Here is a 13,855-nt window from a genome sequence, read left to right as displayed (position 1 = left end):
AATGACATTTTTGCTGTCATTGCTTTTTCACTGCATTTCACAAACATTTTGTCCCCACTGCTTTGTCCTGTGCCCTGCCTGCATTTTGACTGTTCTTTCTGCCTGGAAACTTAGAAAAGTCCATGGCGGCCAAAAAGCGTCCCTTTACGTCAAAAGCGGTTTTAGAACAGCGATAGTAAATCAGAACCACTTGCAGAATTGAGTGATAATGATTTGTGGGGAAATTCGTCATCAGACACTGAAAACGATTTTGCGACTTTGCTCAGCGATGTGCGAATTTGCCTCTGTATTTCAAATTTCAGTGTTTTTGGTTTGATTATATTATTGAATTAAATTTATTATTATTATATTATTATTTTTTATGATTATTTATTAAATTATAATTTATGATTTCGTGTTTCAAGTTTTATCATATCCGGAATGTTTAATAGACTCTTTTTCGGATAGATTTCAGTGAGTTATTCCTAAAAATTACAGCCTACAATTAAAAACTACATATTTCCATGCAAAAAAATGGTACCGCTTTCAGCACAAAATTCCTGACATGATCATACCGCCAGGGAGGTTAATAGAAAGATATGTGGAAGGGAAAAATGTGGAAGAAAAAAGGTGAACAAGCAGCAGGGATGACCGCAGCCTGGAGAGGATTGTCAGGAAAAGGCCATTCAAAAGTGTTGGGGACTTTCACAAGGAGTGGACTGAGGCTGGAGTCAGTGCATCAAGAGCCACTACACACAGACGGATCCTGGACATGGGCTTCAAATGTCGTATTCCTCTTGTCAAGCCGCTGCTGAACAACAAACAACGTCAGAAGCATCTTACTTGGGATAAAGAAAAACAGACCTGGTCTGTTGCTCAGTGGTCCAAAGTCCTCTTTTCTGATGAGAGCAACTTTTGCATCCAAGGACCCAGAGTATGGAGGAAGAATGGAGAGGCACACACTGCAAGATGCTTGAAGTCCAGTGTAAAGTTTCCACAGTCTGTGTTGATTTGGGGAGCCATGTCATCTGCTGGTGTTGGTCCACTGTGCTTCATTAAGTCCAGGGTCAACGCAGCCGTCTACCAGGAGATTTTGGAGCACTTCATGCTTCCTTCCGCAGACGAGCTTTATGGGGATGCTGACTTCATTTTCCAGCAGGACTTGGCACCTGCCCACACTGCCAAAAGCACCAAAACCTGGTTCAATGACCGTGGGATTACTGTGCTTGATTGGTCAGCAAACTCGCCTGACCTGAACCCCATAGAGAATCTATGGGGCATTGCCAAGAGAAAGATGAGAGACATGAGACCGAACAATGCAGAAGAGCTGAAGGCCGCTATTGAAGCATCCTGGTCTTCCATAGCACCTCAGCAGTGCCACAGGCTGATAGCTTCCATGCCACGCCGCATTGAGGCAGTAATTGCTGCAAAAGGGGCCCAAACCAAGTACTGAGTACATATGCATGTCTACTTTTCAGAGGTCCGATATTGTTCTATGTACAATCCTTGTTTTATTGATTGCATGTAATATTCTCATTTTCTGAGATTGTGGATTTGGGGTTTTCATGAGCTGTAAGCCATAATCATCACAATTGTGACAAATCACGGCTTGAACTAACTTGCTTTGCATGTAATGAGTCTCTCATATATTAGTTTCACCTTTTAAGTTGCATTACTGAAATAAATGAACTTTTGCATGATATTCTAATTTCTCGAGTTTCACCTGTATATACACACACACACATACATACATACAATATATTGCCAAAAGTATTGGTCACCCTGCCTTTACACGCACACAAACTTTAATGGCCCCCCAGTCTTAGTCCATAGGGTACAATATTGAGTTGGCCCCGCCCTTTGCAGCTATAGCAGCTTCAACTCTTCTGGGAAGGCTGTCCACAAGGTTTAGGAGGGTGTCTATGGGAAGGTTTGACCATTCTTCCAGAAGCACATTTGTGAGGTCAGGCACTGATGTCGGGGGAGCAGGCCTGGCTCGCAGTCTCCTCTCTAATTCATCCCAAAGGTGTTCTATGGGGTTGAGGTCAGGACTCTGTGCAGGCTAGTCAAGTTCCTCCACCCCAAACTCACTCATCCATGTCTTTATGGACCTTGCTTTGTGCACTGGTGCGCAGTCATGTTGGAACAAGAAGGGGACATCCCCAAACTGTTCCCACAAAGTTGGGAGCATGAAATTGTCCAAAATGTCTTGGTATACTGACGCCTTAAGGAGTTCCCTTCACTGGAACTAGGGGGCCAAGCCCAACCCCTGAAAAACAACCCCACACCATAATCCCCCCCCTCCACCAAACTTTACACTTGGCACAATGCAGTCAGGCAAGTACCGTTCTCCTGGCAACCGCCAAACCCAGATACGTCCATCAGATTGCCAGACAGATTCGTGATTGGTCACTTCAGAGAACATGTCTCCACTGCTCTAGAGTCCAGTGGCGGCACACTTTACACCACGGCATCCGACGCTTTGCATTGCACTTGGTGATGCAAGGCTTGGATGCAGCTGCTCGGCCATGGAAACCCATTCCATGAAGCTCTCAATGCACTGTTGTTGTGCTAATCTGAAGGCCACATGCAGTTTGGAGATCTTTAGCTATTGACTCTGAAGACAGTTGGTGACTTTTGCGCACTGTGCTCTTCAGCATGCGCTGACCCTGTTCTGTCATTTTACGTGGCCTACCACTTGGTGGCTGAGTTGCTGTTGTTCCCAGATGCTTCCACTTTGTTATAATCCCACTAACAGTTGACGTGGAATATTTAGTAGCCAGGAAATGTCACAGATGGACTTATTGCACAGGTGACAACCTATCACGGGACCACGCTTGGAGTCACTGAGCTCCTGAGAGCGACCCATTCTTTCACCAATGTTTGTAGAAGCAGTCTGCATTCCTAGGTGATGATTTTATACACCTGTGGCCATGGAGGGGATTGGATCACCTGAATCACATGATTTGGAGGGCTGGCCCAATACTTTTGGCAATATAGTGTATATATTTGCACAAAATCTTTTTCATTAGTTATCAAAGCTCACATCTTGCTGAAAAAAGACGGATTCTGACAGGCACAGAAAGAGGAACGATAAATATTGCAGACAACGATTGCAGGGACAAACCTCTGGGCTGTCCCTGAATGCAAGTGTTAAGCAACACTGAGATAAGGAACTCCAGAGCCATTGAGGAACTACAAGTCCCAGCAGGACTTGCTGCAGAGTCCCGAGCCACACCAACCTGGAAGACAAATACCACAACCACAGGAGTGGCTAATAGTTTCATACCCTTATCTTTGGGAAACACCCTGCAGACATGATCTGCTTATGACACGTTAACCCCCGACTGCCTGGTGATACTGACAACATACTACTGACTTGTAGTCAATGAAGGAGGAGAAGTGTCATAACAAGACTCGTCTCCTAGGCTCCGCGGTTTCAGTTTTACATGAAAATTCATGCGCTGACAAAGACGCGCTCTTCCCCCCGGACCGCCATGACTGCATACATAACCCGATGAATAAAAGAGGGAGAAACTTGAAAACTAAAATAACAAGTTTCTTTAAGTTTCGACAAAATCTTGGCAGACAAGAGAAAACTGTTAAAATGTAAATGCTATTATTAGTAACAGTGAAATAAATCCTGTATAATAATAATAATAATAATAAAGAATGCTTTTTTAATGTTGGTATACCATCTTTAACCACTTCAGGTCCGGAAGATTTTACCCCCTCCATGACCAGGCCATTTAGCACTGCGCTACTTTAACTGGTAATTGCACGGTCATGCAACCCAAACAATTGTATCATTTTTTTCACACAAACAGAACTTTCTTTTAGTGGTATTTGATTGTTGCCATTTTTTTTTTATTTTTTGCAATATGAAAGAAAAAAAAGACTGAAAATGTGAAAGAAAAAAAAAGACCGAAAATGTGAAAGAAAAAAAAAAGAAAGCCAGGCAACTAGCATTTTTAGAGAAAGGTCAACAAAGCGTTTCCCCTTATTTTTCTTCTGACAGGTTTCTTATTTATGGGGAAAAAAAAACAAAACACCACGGTGGTGTACCAGAAAGGATGACTATTAGGCCCCATGTACACGGGACATTTCTGAACGATGGAAACTGACTGCTGGAAAACGTAGGTTAAACAAATGTCCATTTAGCCACGTTTATGCACGTTTTTTAAAGATAAGCACAGAAGAACCTCCCCAATGCCCAGAATGCACTGAAAAGTGGTAAATTATTAACTATTTCAGACTGTTTCAGAGAAATACAGAGAGTAGAAGCAGAGACAGTAGTATGTGTTGAGATTAGCTTAGGTGTGAGTTGCTCATTAACATTTCTTGTGTTTCCAAGGGTGGGAAAGGTGTCTGGTGGAGGGAGTCATCAAGGCCATCTGGCAGGGGGCCTTCATGAGGAATTTGAGGTGTGAATGGTCATTAACTTATCTTTTGTTTCCAAGGGTGGGAGAGGTCTGAGGTGTGAATGGTCATTAACATATCTTTTGTTTCCAAGGGTGGGAGAGGTCTGAGGTGTGAATTGGTCATTACAATGTGTGACAAGCTTGGTAGGAACATCCTGTGTTTAGTGTTTTGTCCATCTGAGCACCTTGAAAACACTTTGCATGCATTTTCCATGATGAAAAAAAGGCTCTGGACAGTATCGGGAACTGGAAGAGTTAAAACAAATTTTCAAACGCTTATAAACGCAGTTTGCCACGTTTACAAGCGTTTTGCGTTTGAAAAGCTGCTAAAATCGACTACTGAATGCAAGTTTTCTGCATTCAAAAAAACGACTGAAAACTCAAATGTCTGTAAATGAAGATGTGTACATAGACACATAGGAAAACATTAGGGAGAGTTCAGGGGCTGCTGAAAAAAAAAAAAAACACTGAACAGCACCTAAACGAGAGTTTATCAGCTACAATGTACATGAGCCCTTACACTGATCTGTTGAAACTGTTCAAAAAATTCTGCATATTGCTACCTTATTTCCTGGGGAGAAAGAAAGCATACAGGAAACATGACTGATATGGAGAGTGCACAGGATCTCTTCTTATGATCTATATCACGGGTGTCAAACTGGTGGTCCTCCAGCTGTTGCCAAACTACAAGTCCCATGAGGCATTGCAGAATTACAGCTGCAAGCATGACTCCCAAAGGCAAAGGCATGATGGGACTTGTAGTTTCGCAACAACTGGGGGCCGCCAGTTTGACACCCCTGATCTATATGATGCTAAACTGATGTTTTATATCCGATTTCAGTCCTCATGCATGTTTTTACAGCTGCTTTCTTTGGCTTTTGACGTTTTTTTCTACAACCAGTAAACCCCCCAGCATGTTATCCTATGTGTCCATGCACACAGAGACTGGAATCATCATTTTTTGGAAGGGGTGATTTATTGCTGGAAAAAAAAAAAAAAACAGGACTAGTGATTTCTAGAGGAGTTTTTTAGCTGTAAAAACGCAGCAAAACGTGCATTTTTGGACTTTTTTTGACCAAAAAAAAAATTTATTTTTTTTGTGGTCAAAAAAAGCTCTAAACAAAAAGACAAAACAAAAAAGGCCGCTAAATGTTAATACAAAAATGCTTAAAATGTACGTTTTTAATGTGACTTTACACAGCTAACATTACCAGCGTTATTAGAATCCCCAGTGTGCATGGATCCTATTGACGTACAATACATTAGAAAAAAATAAATAAAAACAAATCACACATGCTAAAGGATTCCCAGAGCTTCTGGGTCAGCTAAAGAGATGCTGCCTGCTTTGACACTGGATTTGTCTGATTGAGGCTCCATGGAGCTGCCCAGTAAGGGAGGATTAGTTGGTTGATGACGGGGAAAGAAGGAATCAGGGAAGGAAAAATATACGCAGCTTTATGCCCGCCTGGGTCTGGATTATTTAGTCTGGGTGTGTCCATTTTGAATGATTTCGGCTATAGATTCAGTGATATAACAAGATTTCCCATCCAGACTTCCCAGGTGTGTCCTGCATAAGCCCCACCAATCAGCTCTGCTGAGCATCTCTCAGGCCTGTGATGGATTCCAGTTTCATCAGCGTCCTGCAGGCACAACCAGTACCGGGACAAGATCATCTAGCACCCAAAAAAGCCAAACCGCGCCCCCCCTTCATTACGTGCAAGCTTACTACCCCCCACAGTTATCCACTTGTCAAAATGCCTTGTATCAGAATGAGCTCACTAGTGCCCCCATCTCCATACAGTAAACTGCTGCACCCAGGGCAGCCGCCCCTCCTGCCCACCCCTTGTCCCGGCCTTGGGAACAACACATCATCTGATAAAAATTGAAAATTCGCAATTTGGTGGTAGACCTGGAGCTCTTATTCTGTGACGTTCTATGGTACGGGGGGGTTTAAGTCAGACAGACTTACAAGGGGAGAGCAAGTGTACAAATTTCCAATCTTACTAAAGAAAGATTTTCCACTGCTGATTACTAGGCAATAGCAACTGCAATTTCTGCATTTTGTCAGTCGGCTGTACAGCAGGACAGCTTGGGGCCCATTGTAGCAGATCTGTAGCAGATACCAATCTCTGTGTATTTATTCTAGGAATGAATAACTGCTTACAGGAATATACAGCTGCAAATTGTTGGCGTGCCGCGTTCAACAGCTGCACTGGATGACAGGACAGGAGGCTCTGCTGAAGCCGGGACATTCATTTTCAGGGCCAACAAGCTGTCAGTGTAGACCCTGCACTAAAACTTAAAGAGACCCTGTCACCAGACCAATCATTTCAAAGCAATCTCCCTAGAAGATTATATGTACACTAAAGTGGTTGTAAACCCTTCCAGATACCCAGTGAAGGGACTGGCCTCAGGTGATATACAGAGGATTAAACAAATCCTCCTACATATGTTGTATCGGTTTATCTGCAGTCTTCTCTTCTCTACATCTGTTCAAAGCGCTGAATTTATCAAGCTTGTAAATTACACTCTGCAGAGCTCAGTGAGGAGAGCTCTGAGAGCTGATTGGAGGGAAGAGACACACCCCCTCTCCACACAGATCACAGGAACAGAGCTGAGGCTGTCAATCTGCCAGTGGTCCCTCCCCGTCACCATTTTTCTCTTGGAGTCAGGAAAACTTGTCAGAAATTATTAATGGTGACATCAGAGGAAGGGAGCAGCAGACAGAAATGACACTCGGTGCTCTGGATTGACACAAGCACACAGTATAGAGGGATATGCTTTGTTCATTCTCTCAAACTGTATATCCCCGAGCGGAAAATATATACATGCGATGCAAATACCATGTATGTATAGTCAATGTATAAAGCCATTTATAACTCTGCCCCAAATTACATCACCAATCTTGTCTCCAAATATCACCCAAATCGTACTCTCCGCTCCTCCCACGACCTCCTGCTCTCTAGCTCCCTTGTCTCCTCCTCCCATGCTCGTCTCCAGGACTTCTCCAGAGCTTCCCCCATCCCCTGGAACTCTCTACCCCAATTTATCAGACTATCGCCTACTCTGCTCACTTTTAGGCGATCTCTGAAAACCCTTTCTCTTCAGGGAAGCCTATCCTGCCCTCAGCTAATAATGGAATGTTCTACTCTTCCTACCAGTCCATCCCCCACAGTTACTACCATTTGTACCACTAACCCCTCCCTCTTAGATTGTAAGCTCCGAGGAGCAGGGCCCTCCTATCCCTCTTGTATTGAACTGTATTGTCTCCCGTTACATTGTAAAGTGCTGAGCAAACTGTTGGCGCTATATAAATCCTGTATAATAATAATAACTGAATAGAAACCGCGCTCTCAATGGTGGATAGTAAAATTGAATACAAAGTAAATAAATATGTGAACAAATAAACCATATAAAGCTGCTACTTTTGTCTATAAATAAAAAATGTGATCAAAATAATATTTTGAAAATCCCAAAATATATGCAGCGCTCTGTAAATCATAAAAAATAAATTATATAATAAAAAAAAAATTAATAAAAGCAAAAAGTCCATCAATAAAAGTCCTTATTGAATCCACCATGTGAATTGAATCATTCAAAATAGATCACCACGTGACTGTAAAAAATCTCCAAACTTGTGCTGTGCTCCCCACAGGAAAATAAAGCTGGTGAGTGACACCTAAAGGGGAGCACAGCACAAGTTTGGAGATTTTTTACAGTCACGTGGTGATCTTTTTTGAATGATTCAATTCACATGGTGGATTCAATAAGGACTTTTATTGATGGACTTTTTGTTTATTTAATATTTTTTTTATTATATGTTTTATTATATAATTTATTTTTTATGATTTACAGAGCGCTGCATATATTTTGGGATTTTCTAAATATTATTTTAGTCACATGCTTTGTTCATTATTCATGTCTGAGGTTTACAAACACTAACATATTTAAATAATGCGCCAAGACTGCTGTTGAGTGGCGCCATCTTGGATGTGATGTCAGCAACCTCAGAGCTATCATTCAAGTTATAACTGGGGACTCCAAACCAGGGGCGGACTGACAACTCATGGGGCCCCTGGGCAATAGGGGATCATGGGGCCCCTGTGTCCTTGCCCAAACTCAAAAAAGCCTATGAAAAAGGTACCAGGGGCATCTCATAGGGCCCCCTACTGACCCTGGGCCCTCGGGCACTGCCCGATTTTCCAAATGGTCAGTCCACCCCTGCTCCAAACTTATCAGTACAAGGACCACATCACATACAGTTAGGTCCATATATATTGGGAAACAGGCACAATTTTAATATTTTTGGCTCTGTATGCCACCAGAATAAATTAATACGAAACAATCCAAATGAATTTGAAGCGTAGACTTTCAGCTTTAATTCAAGGGGTTGAACATAAATATCAAGTACAAATTTTAGGAACTGCAACCATTTTTATACACAGTCCCTCCATTTTCAGGGGCTCAAATGTAATTGGACAAATGAATATAAATCATAAATAAAATGTTCATTTTATCCCTTTGTGATAATACAGCATGACAGGTTCTCTTTATGGAGAGATCTGAGACTATAAATATCTCCTCTACCTTTAAACGCAAAAAAAAAAAAGCCTGGTTTACATTGGGTCAGAACCGGAAGTGAGAGGCCATAGAGATGAGAGGAGGCCATCTTTCCTTTGCTCATCTCTGTGACCAGCTGCCACCAGGACTGGATCAGTTCCCGGAGCTACCAATCAGCCAGGTAAGCTCAAAAAGGGGCGGGAGAGGTTGCCGCCCTGCCATTTTCTGGTGGTTCCCGAGCTTACCTGGCCGATTCTAAAGGTGATCCAGCGGCGTATCCGCCTCTCAAATCACTGTTATCAGAAAGACCGGCGCCTGATGGAAAAATGAATATTGGGTTTATGGCATCCAGCTGCAGTCAGAACTCCAGTATTAAATGGCAAAGTCATGATGAAGGGATTGAGGTGGAGGCAAACAGTGGGTTATACCCAAAGGTCAGCTTACCCTAAAGGGTCGATCCACCAAAGACTGATATTTCAGTATTGGGTAGATGATGGAGAGCCGACCCTCCGGACACCTTCCTCTGATATTTCAGTATTGGGTAGACGATGGAGAGTCGACCCTCCGGACACCTTACTCTGAAATTTTAGTATTTGGTAGATGGAGAGTCGACCCTCCAGACACCTTCCTGTGATATTTCAGTATTCGGTAGACGATGGAGAGTCGACCCTCCGGACACCTTCCTGTGATATTTCAGTATTTGGTAGACGATGGAGAGTTGACCCTACAGACACCTTCCTGTGATATTTCAGTATTTGGTAGACGGAGAGTCGACCCTCCGGACACCTTCCTGTGATATTTCAGTATTTGGTAGACGATGGAGAGTTGACCCTACAGACACCTTCCTCTGATATTTCAGTATTTGGTAGATGGAGAGTCGACTCTCCGGACACCTTCCTCTGATACAGGGGCAGACTGACAACTCATGGGGCCCCCCGGGCAATAGGGGATCATGGGGCCCCTGTGTCCTTGCCCAAACTCAAAGTACACCCAAAAAAAGCTATGAAAAAGGTACCAGGAGCATTTCATGGGGCCCCCTACTGACCCTGTGCCCTCGGGCAGTGCCTGAGTGCTCGAATGGTCAGTCCGCCCCTGCTCTGATATTTCAGTGTAAGGTAGACGATGGAGAGTCGACCCTCCAGACACCTTCCTCTGATATTTCAGTATTTGGTAGATGATGGAGAGTCGACCCTCCGGACACCTTCCTCTGATATTTCAGTATTTGGTAGATGATGGAGAGTCGACCCTCCGGACACCTTCCTCTGATAGTTCAGTCTTCGGTAGATGATCATCCCAGATCTACCCACCTGCTGTGCTCTGAGTGGCTCCCACCATCCCTGCTGGATGTTATACTATAGAGAATGTAATAGGAGCAGCCAGGAAACACAAAGCTGTGCAGGAACCCCCTGAACCCCCAGGAGGTCAGGAAAAGAGCCAGGAATTATGGCTGAAGATCTCACTATTGGAGCGTCCAAGACATAGAAGAGGCTGACTCAGACCACCAAGCTCCACATGTAACCAAACGATCCCCTTCCAATGAACCGATTGTTCACCTCCCACCCCAAAACTTGACCCTGGACCCTACACTAGTAGATTTTTGAACGAACATTCATGCACACATTTTCAGTACATTCACCATCTTAATGAATGTCCTTTAAGAATTATTTGTTTACTTTCAACATTCAATTTTAGAATGCACAGACTTTCCGGAATGAAAATCACATTCACTTGTAGCAATCAGTTCGTTCAACGACAATCTTCCATCCAGCTCCTATGCATTCGGGTCAAAAACAAAATGTCGACGACCCCACTAATAGTGACAAAAAAATTTGAAGTGAACGTTTATTATTTTATACAAAATTCTACTAGTGTGTGGCCAGGTTAAGCCCCAACACCGAATTTTACCCCCCCCCCCCCCAAACTACGTTGTAAGAAGCCAAGCCAAATCCTGAGGTTTGTGGTGACAGTGAAGATCACCATTGAGTTGTACAACCAAACTGAAGTCGGCAATTCGTGCTTTAAGACCCCGTCCACACCGGGTGCAACTTGCCATGCGAATTACAAATCCCATGGCAAGTCGCACCCTACTGTCTGCAATTACAGCGGTCATATCGGTGCAATTCCGACTTGGTTGGAGCCTGCATGCAGTACTTTACCCCAGGTTCCCACCTAAGCATTTTCTACAGCGTTTTGCAGAAATGCAGTACAGTCCATTTAACATGATTTCCTATGGGACACTTCCACATCTGCGCGTTTCCACCGTTTTTTTGGAAAGGGTCAGGGACTTTTTTTTTAACTCAAAAGTTGCGTTTTTGGTTCTATAGACTTCAATGGAAGCGCTGCAGAAAAGCATGTAGTGCATTTTTGCATTTTAAATCTGCCTAGCACCAAGGAAAACAGACAGACCACAAAACGCATCCAAAACGCAATGTAGAAATTGATGAAACGCAAACTGCATAGATGTGAACCAAGCATTAGGTGCAACTTGCATAGACATCTGTGTCTTGCAAGCCGCAGATCTCTTGCAAGCAGACCTCAAGTCGGAATACCATCCATGGTATGATTTGTAAATCGCACATTGCAGCGTTGTGAACCTGGGCTTACACCCTGGTCACACCAATCCAACTTTGAAATCTGACTTTCTTATCCCAGTGAAGTCGGACGATTTCAAAGTGGGATTGGTGTCACTGGGGGTGCAAGCCCAGGATCACACCACTGCGACACGTGATTTGCAAATCACACATGAAGAAGTCGCATCTAATGCATTTCTATGGCACGGTCTTAATAGGTTCCTGCCAGGAGCGGACTGACAACTCATGGGGCCCCCGGGCAATAGGGGGATCATAGGGACCCTGTGTTCTTGCCCACACTCAAACCACACCCAGAAAAGCCTATGAAAGGTACCAGGGGAATCTCACGGGGCCCCCTGCTGACCCCGGGCCCTAGGGCAGTGCCCGAGAGCCCAAATGGTCAGTCTGCCCCTGGTTCCTGCATTACTTTTTCACCACTTCGGTGCAATTTAAACTCTCATAGACCAGAAGGTAACTGCCACTGAAATCACACCAGTGTCTTTATTAACGTTACTTTGAAGCCGTCCTTTAAATGGGTCCAAATCGCACCGCTTTTGAAATCACATTAGGTGTGCGACAGAACTAAATGCTGCAAAAAAAGTCAAAGCTCTGATCGCATTCATTTTTTTTTCTACTCACAACATAAATCGCACCAGTGTCTCTATCAACGCTACTTTGAAGCTGTGCTTTAAATGGGACCAAATCGCACCGCTTTGAAATCGCATTTGGTGTTCAACAGAGCCAAATGCTGCAAAAAAGTCAAAGCTCTGAACGCCTTCATTTTTTTTTTTTTTTGCTCGCAACAAAAACGCTAACCAGAGCCATTTCATAGCAAAAGTCTATTTCCTGTGAGCCGATCGGAGACAAAAACACTTCTACAAGCTCAGTGGGTGTTACATATATAGACAGGGGAGGAAAAGTATAGTTGGGGACACCCAGCAATGTGTGGAATTCCAGAATCGCACACACCGCCCAGCTGCTTCTTGGTCACTAACAAAAACCATGTGCTAAAGAGAGCAGAGCAGATCCCTCCAGGGGGATGATTGTATTACCGCAGCCCTCAGCACAGCCTGCCTGACCCACACTGCAGCAGGGGAGGAGGGCTCACCCCAGGGATACATTACCTGTCCCCTGCTGCATGCTACCAACAGCTGATTGCAACAAATGCAGCATGCATGCAAGAAAATCTCTGTGTGCAAGTCAATGCAATGAGCCCTGTGCAATAGGCACACAGAGCTGCCTGGCTCATCCAGGTATGCCCCCTCCCCCTCCCAGACCCATCCAGGTACAGTACCTGTCCCAGGGGTGTCAGGAGCCCAGGTGCTGGCTGCACAGAGGTGCCAATCACAGCTGCTCCAGCTCCTCTGCTTCTACAACTCTGCTCTACAGACACAACCCCCCCCCCCTCCCTACTCCTCCCAGGGCTGGGCGGTCCTGCAAGGCATCATGGGAAATGTAGTCTCTTCCCTCTCCCTTTCATTGCAGTGCCTGCTATCTCTTCTTCTAATTATTATTATTATTATTATACAGGATTTATAATATTATTATTATTTTTATACAGGATTTATATTATTATTATTATACAGGATTTATATTATTTTTATTATTATTATTATACAGGATTTATATTATTATTATTATTATACAGGATTTATATTATTATTATTATTATTATTATACAGGATTTAGATTATTATTATTATGCAGGATTTAGATTATTATTATACAGGATTTAGATTATTATTATTATTATTATAATACAGGATTTAGATTATTATTATTATACAGGATATAGATTATTATTATTATACAGAATTTATAATATTATTATTATTATACAGGATTTATATTATTACTATTATTATTATTATTATACAGGATTTATATTATTATTATTATTATTATACAGGATTTATATTATTATTATGTAAAATTTAGTTTATTATTATTATTATGCAGGATTTATATTATTATTATTATACAGGATTTATATTATTATTATTATTATTATTATTATTATTATTATTATACAGGATTTATAATATTATTATTATTATTATACAGGATTTAGATTATTATTATTATGCAGGATTTAGATTATTATTATTATTATACAGGATTTATAATATTATTATTATTATTATTATACAGGATTTAGATTATTATTATTATGCAGGATTTAGTTTATTATTATTATTATTATGCAGGATTTAGATTATTATTATACAGGATTTATATTATCATTATTATTATTATACAGGATTTATAATATTATTATTATTATACAGGATTTAGATTATTATTATTATGCAGGATTTAGATTAT

The 13,855-nt window shown here is 42.2% G+C and overlaps 1 protein-coding gene across 1 annotated transcript in view; it reads right to left on the bottom strand.

The window, feature by feature from the left end:
• Window positions 1-12,931, bottom strand: part of CAPN5 (calpain 5) — a 176,651-nt gene extending 163,720 nt beyond the window's left edge. Inside the window, exon 1 of the mRNA XM_089676752.1 lies at window positions 12,825-12,931. The gene's annotated coding sequence lies outside the window, so the exon portion shown is untranslated. The remainder of the gene's footprint in view (window positions 1-12,824) is intronic.
• Window positions 12,932-13,855: the final 924 nt, after the last annotated feature.

This window comes from Staurois parvus, unplaced genomic scaffold, assembly GCF_062004578.1.
Source record: "Staurois parvus isolate SC_StPar_1 unplaced genomic scaffold, SC_StPar_1.0 ptg000173l, whole genome shotgun sequence".
NCBI classification, from domain to species: domain Eukaryota; kingdom Metazoa; phylum Chordata; class Amphibia; order Anura; family Ranidae; genus Staurois; species Staurois parvus.
This window is presented reverse-complemented; position numbering and strand designations above follow the sequence as displayed.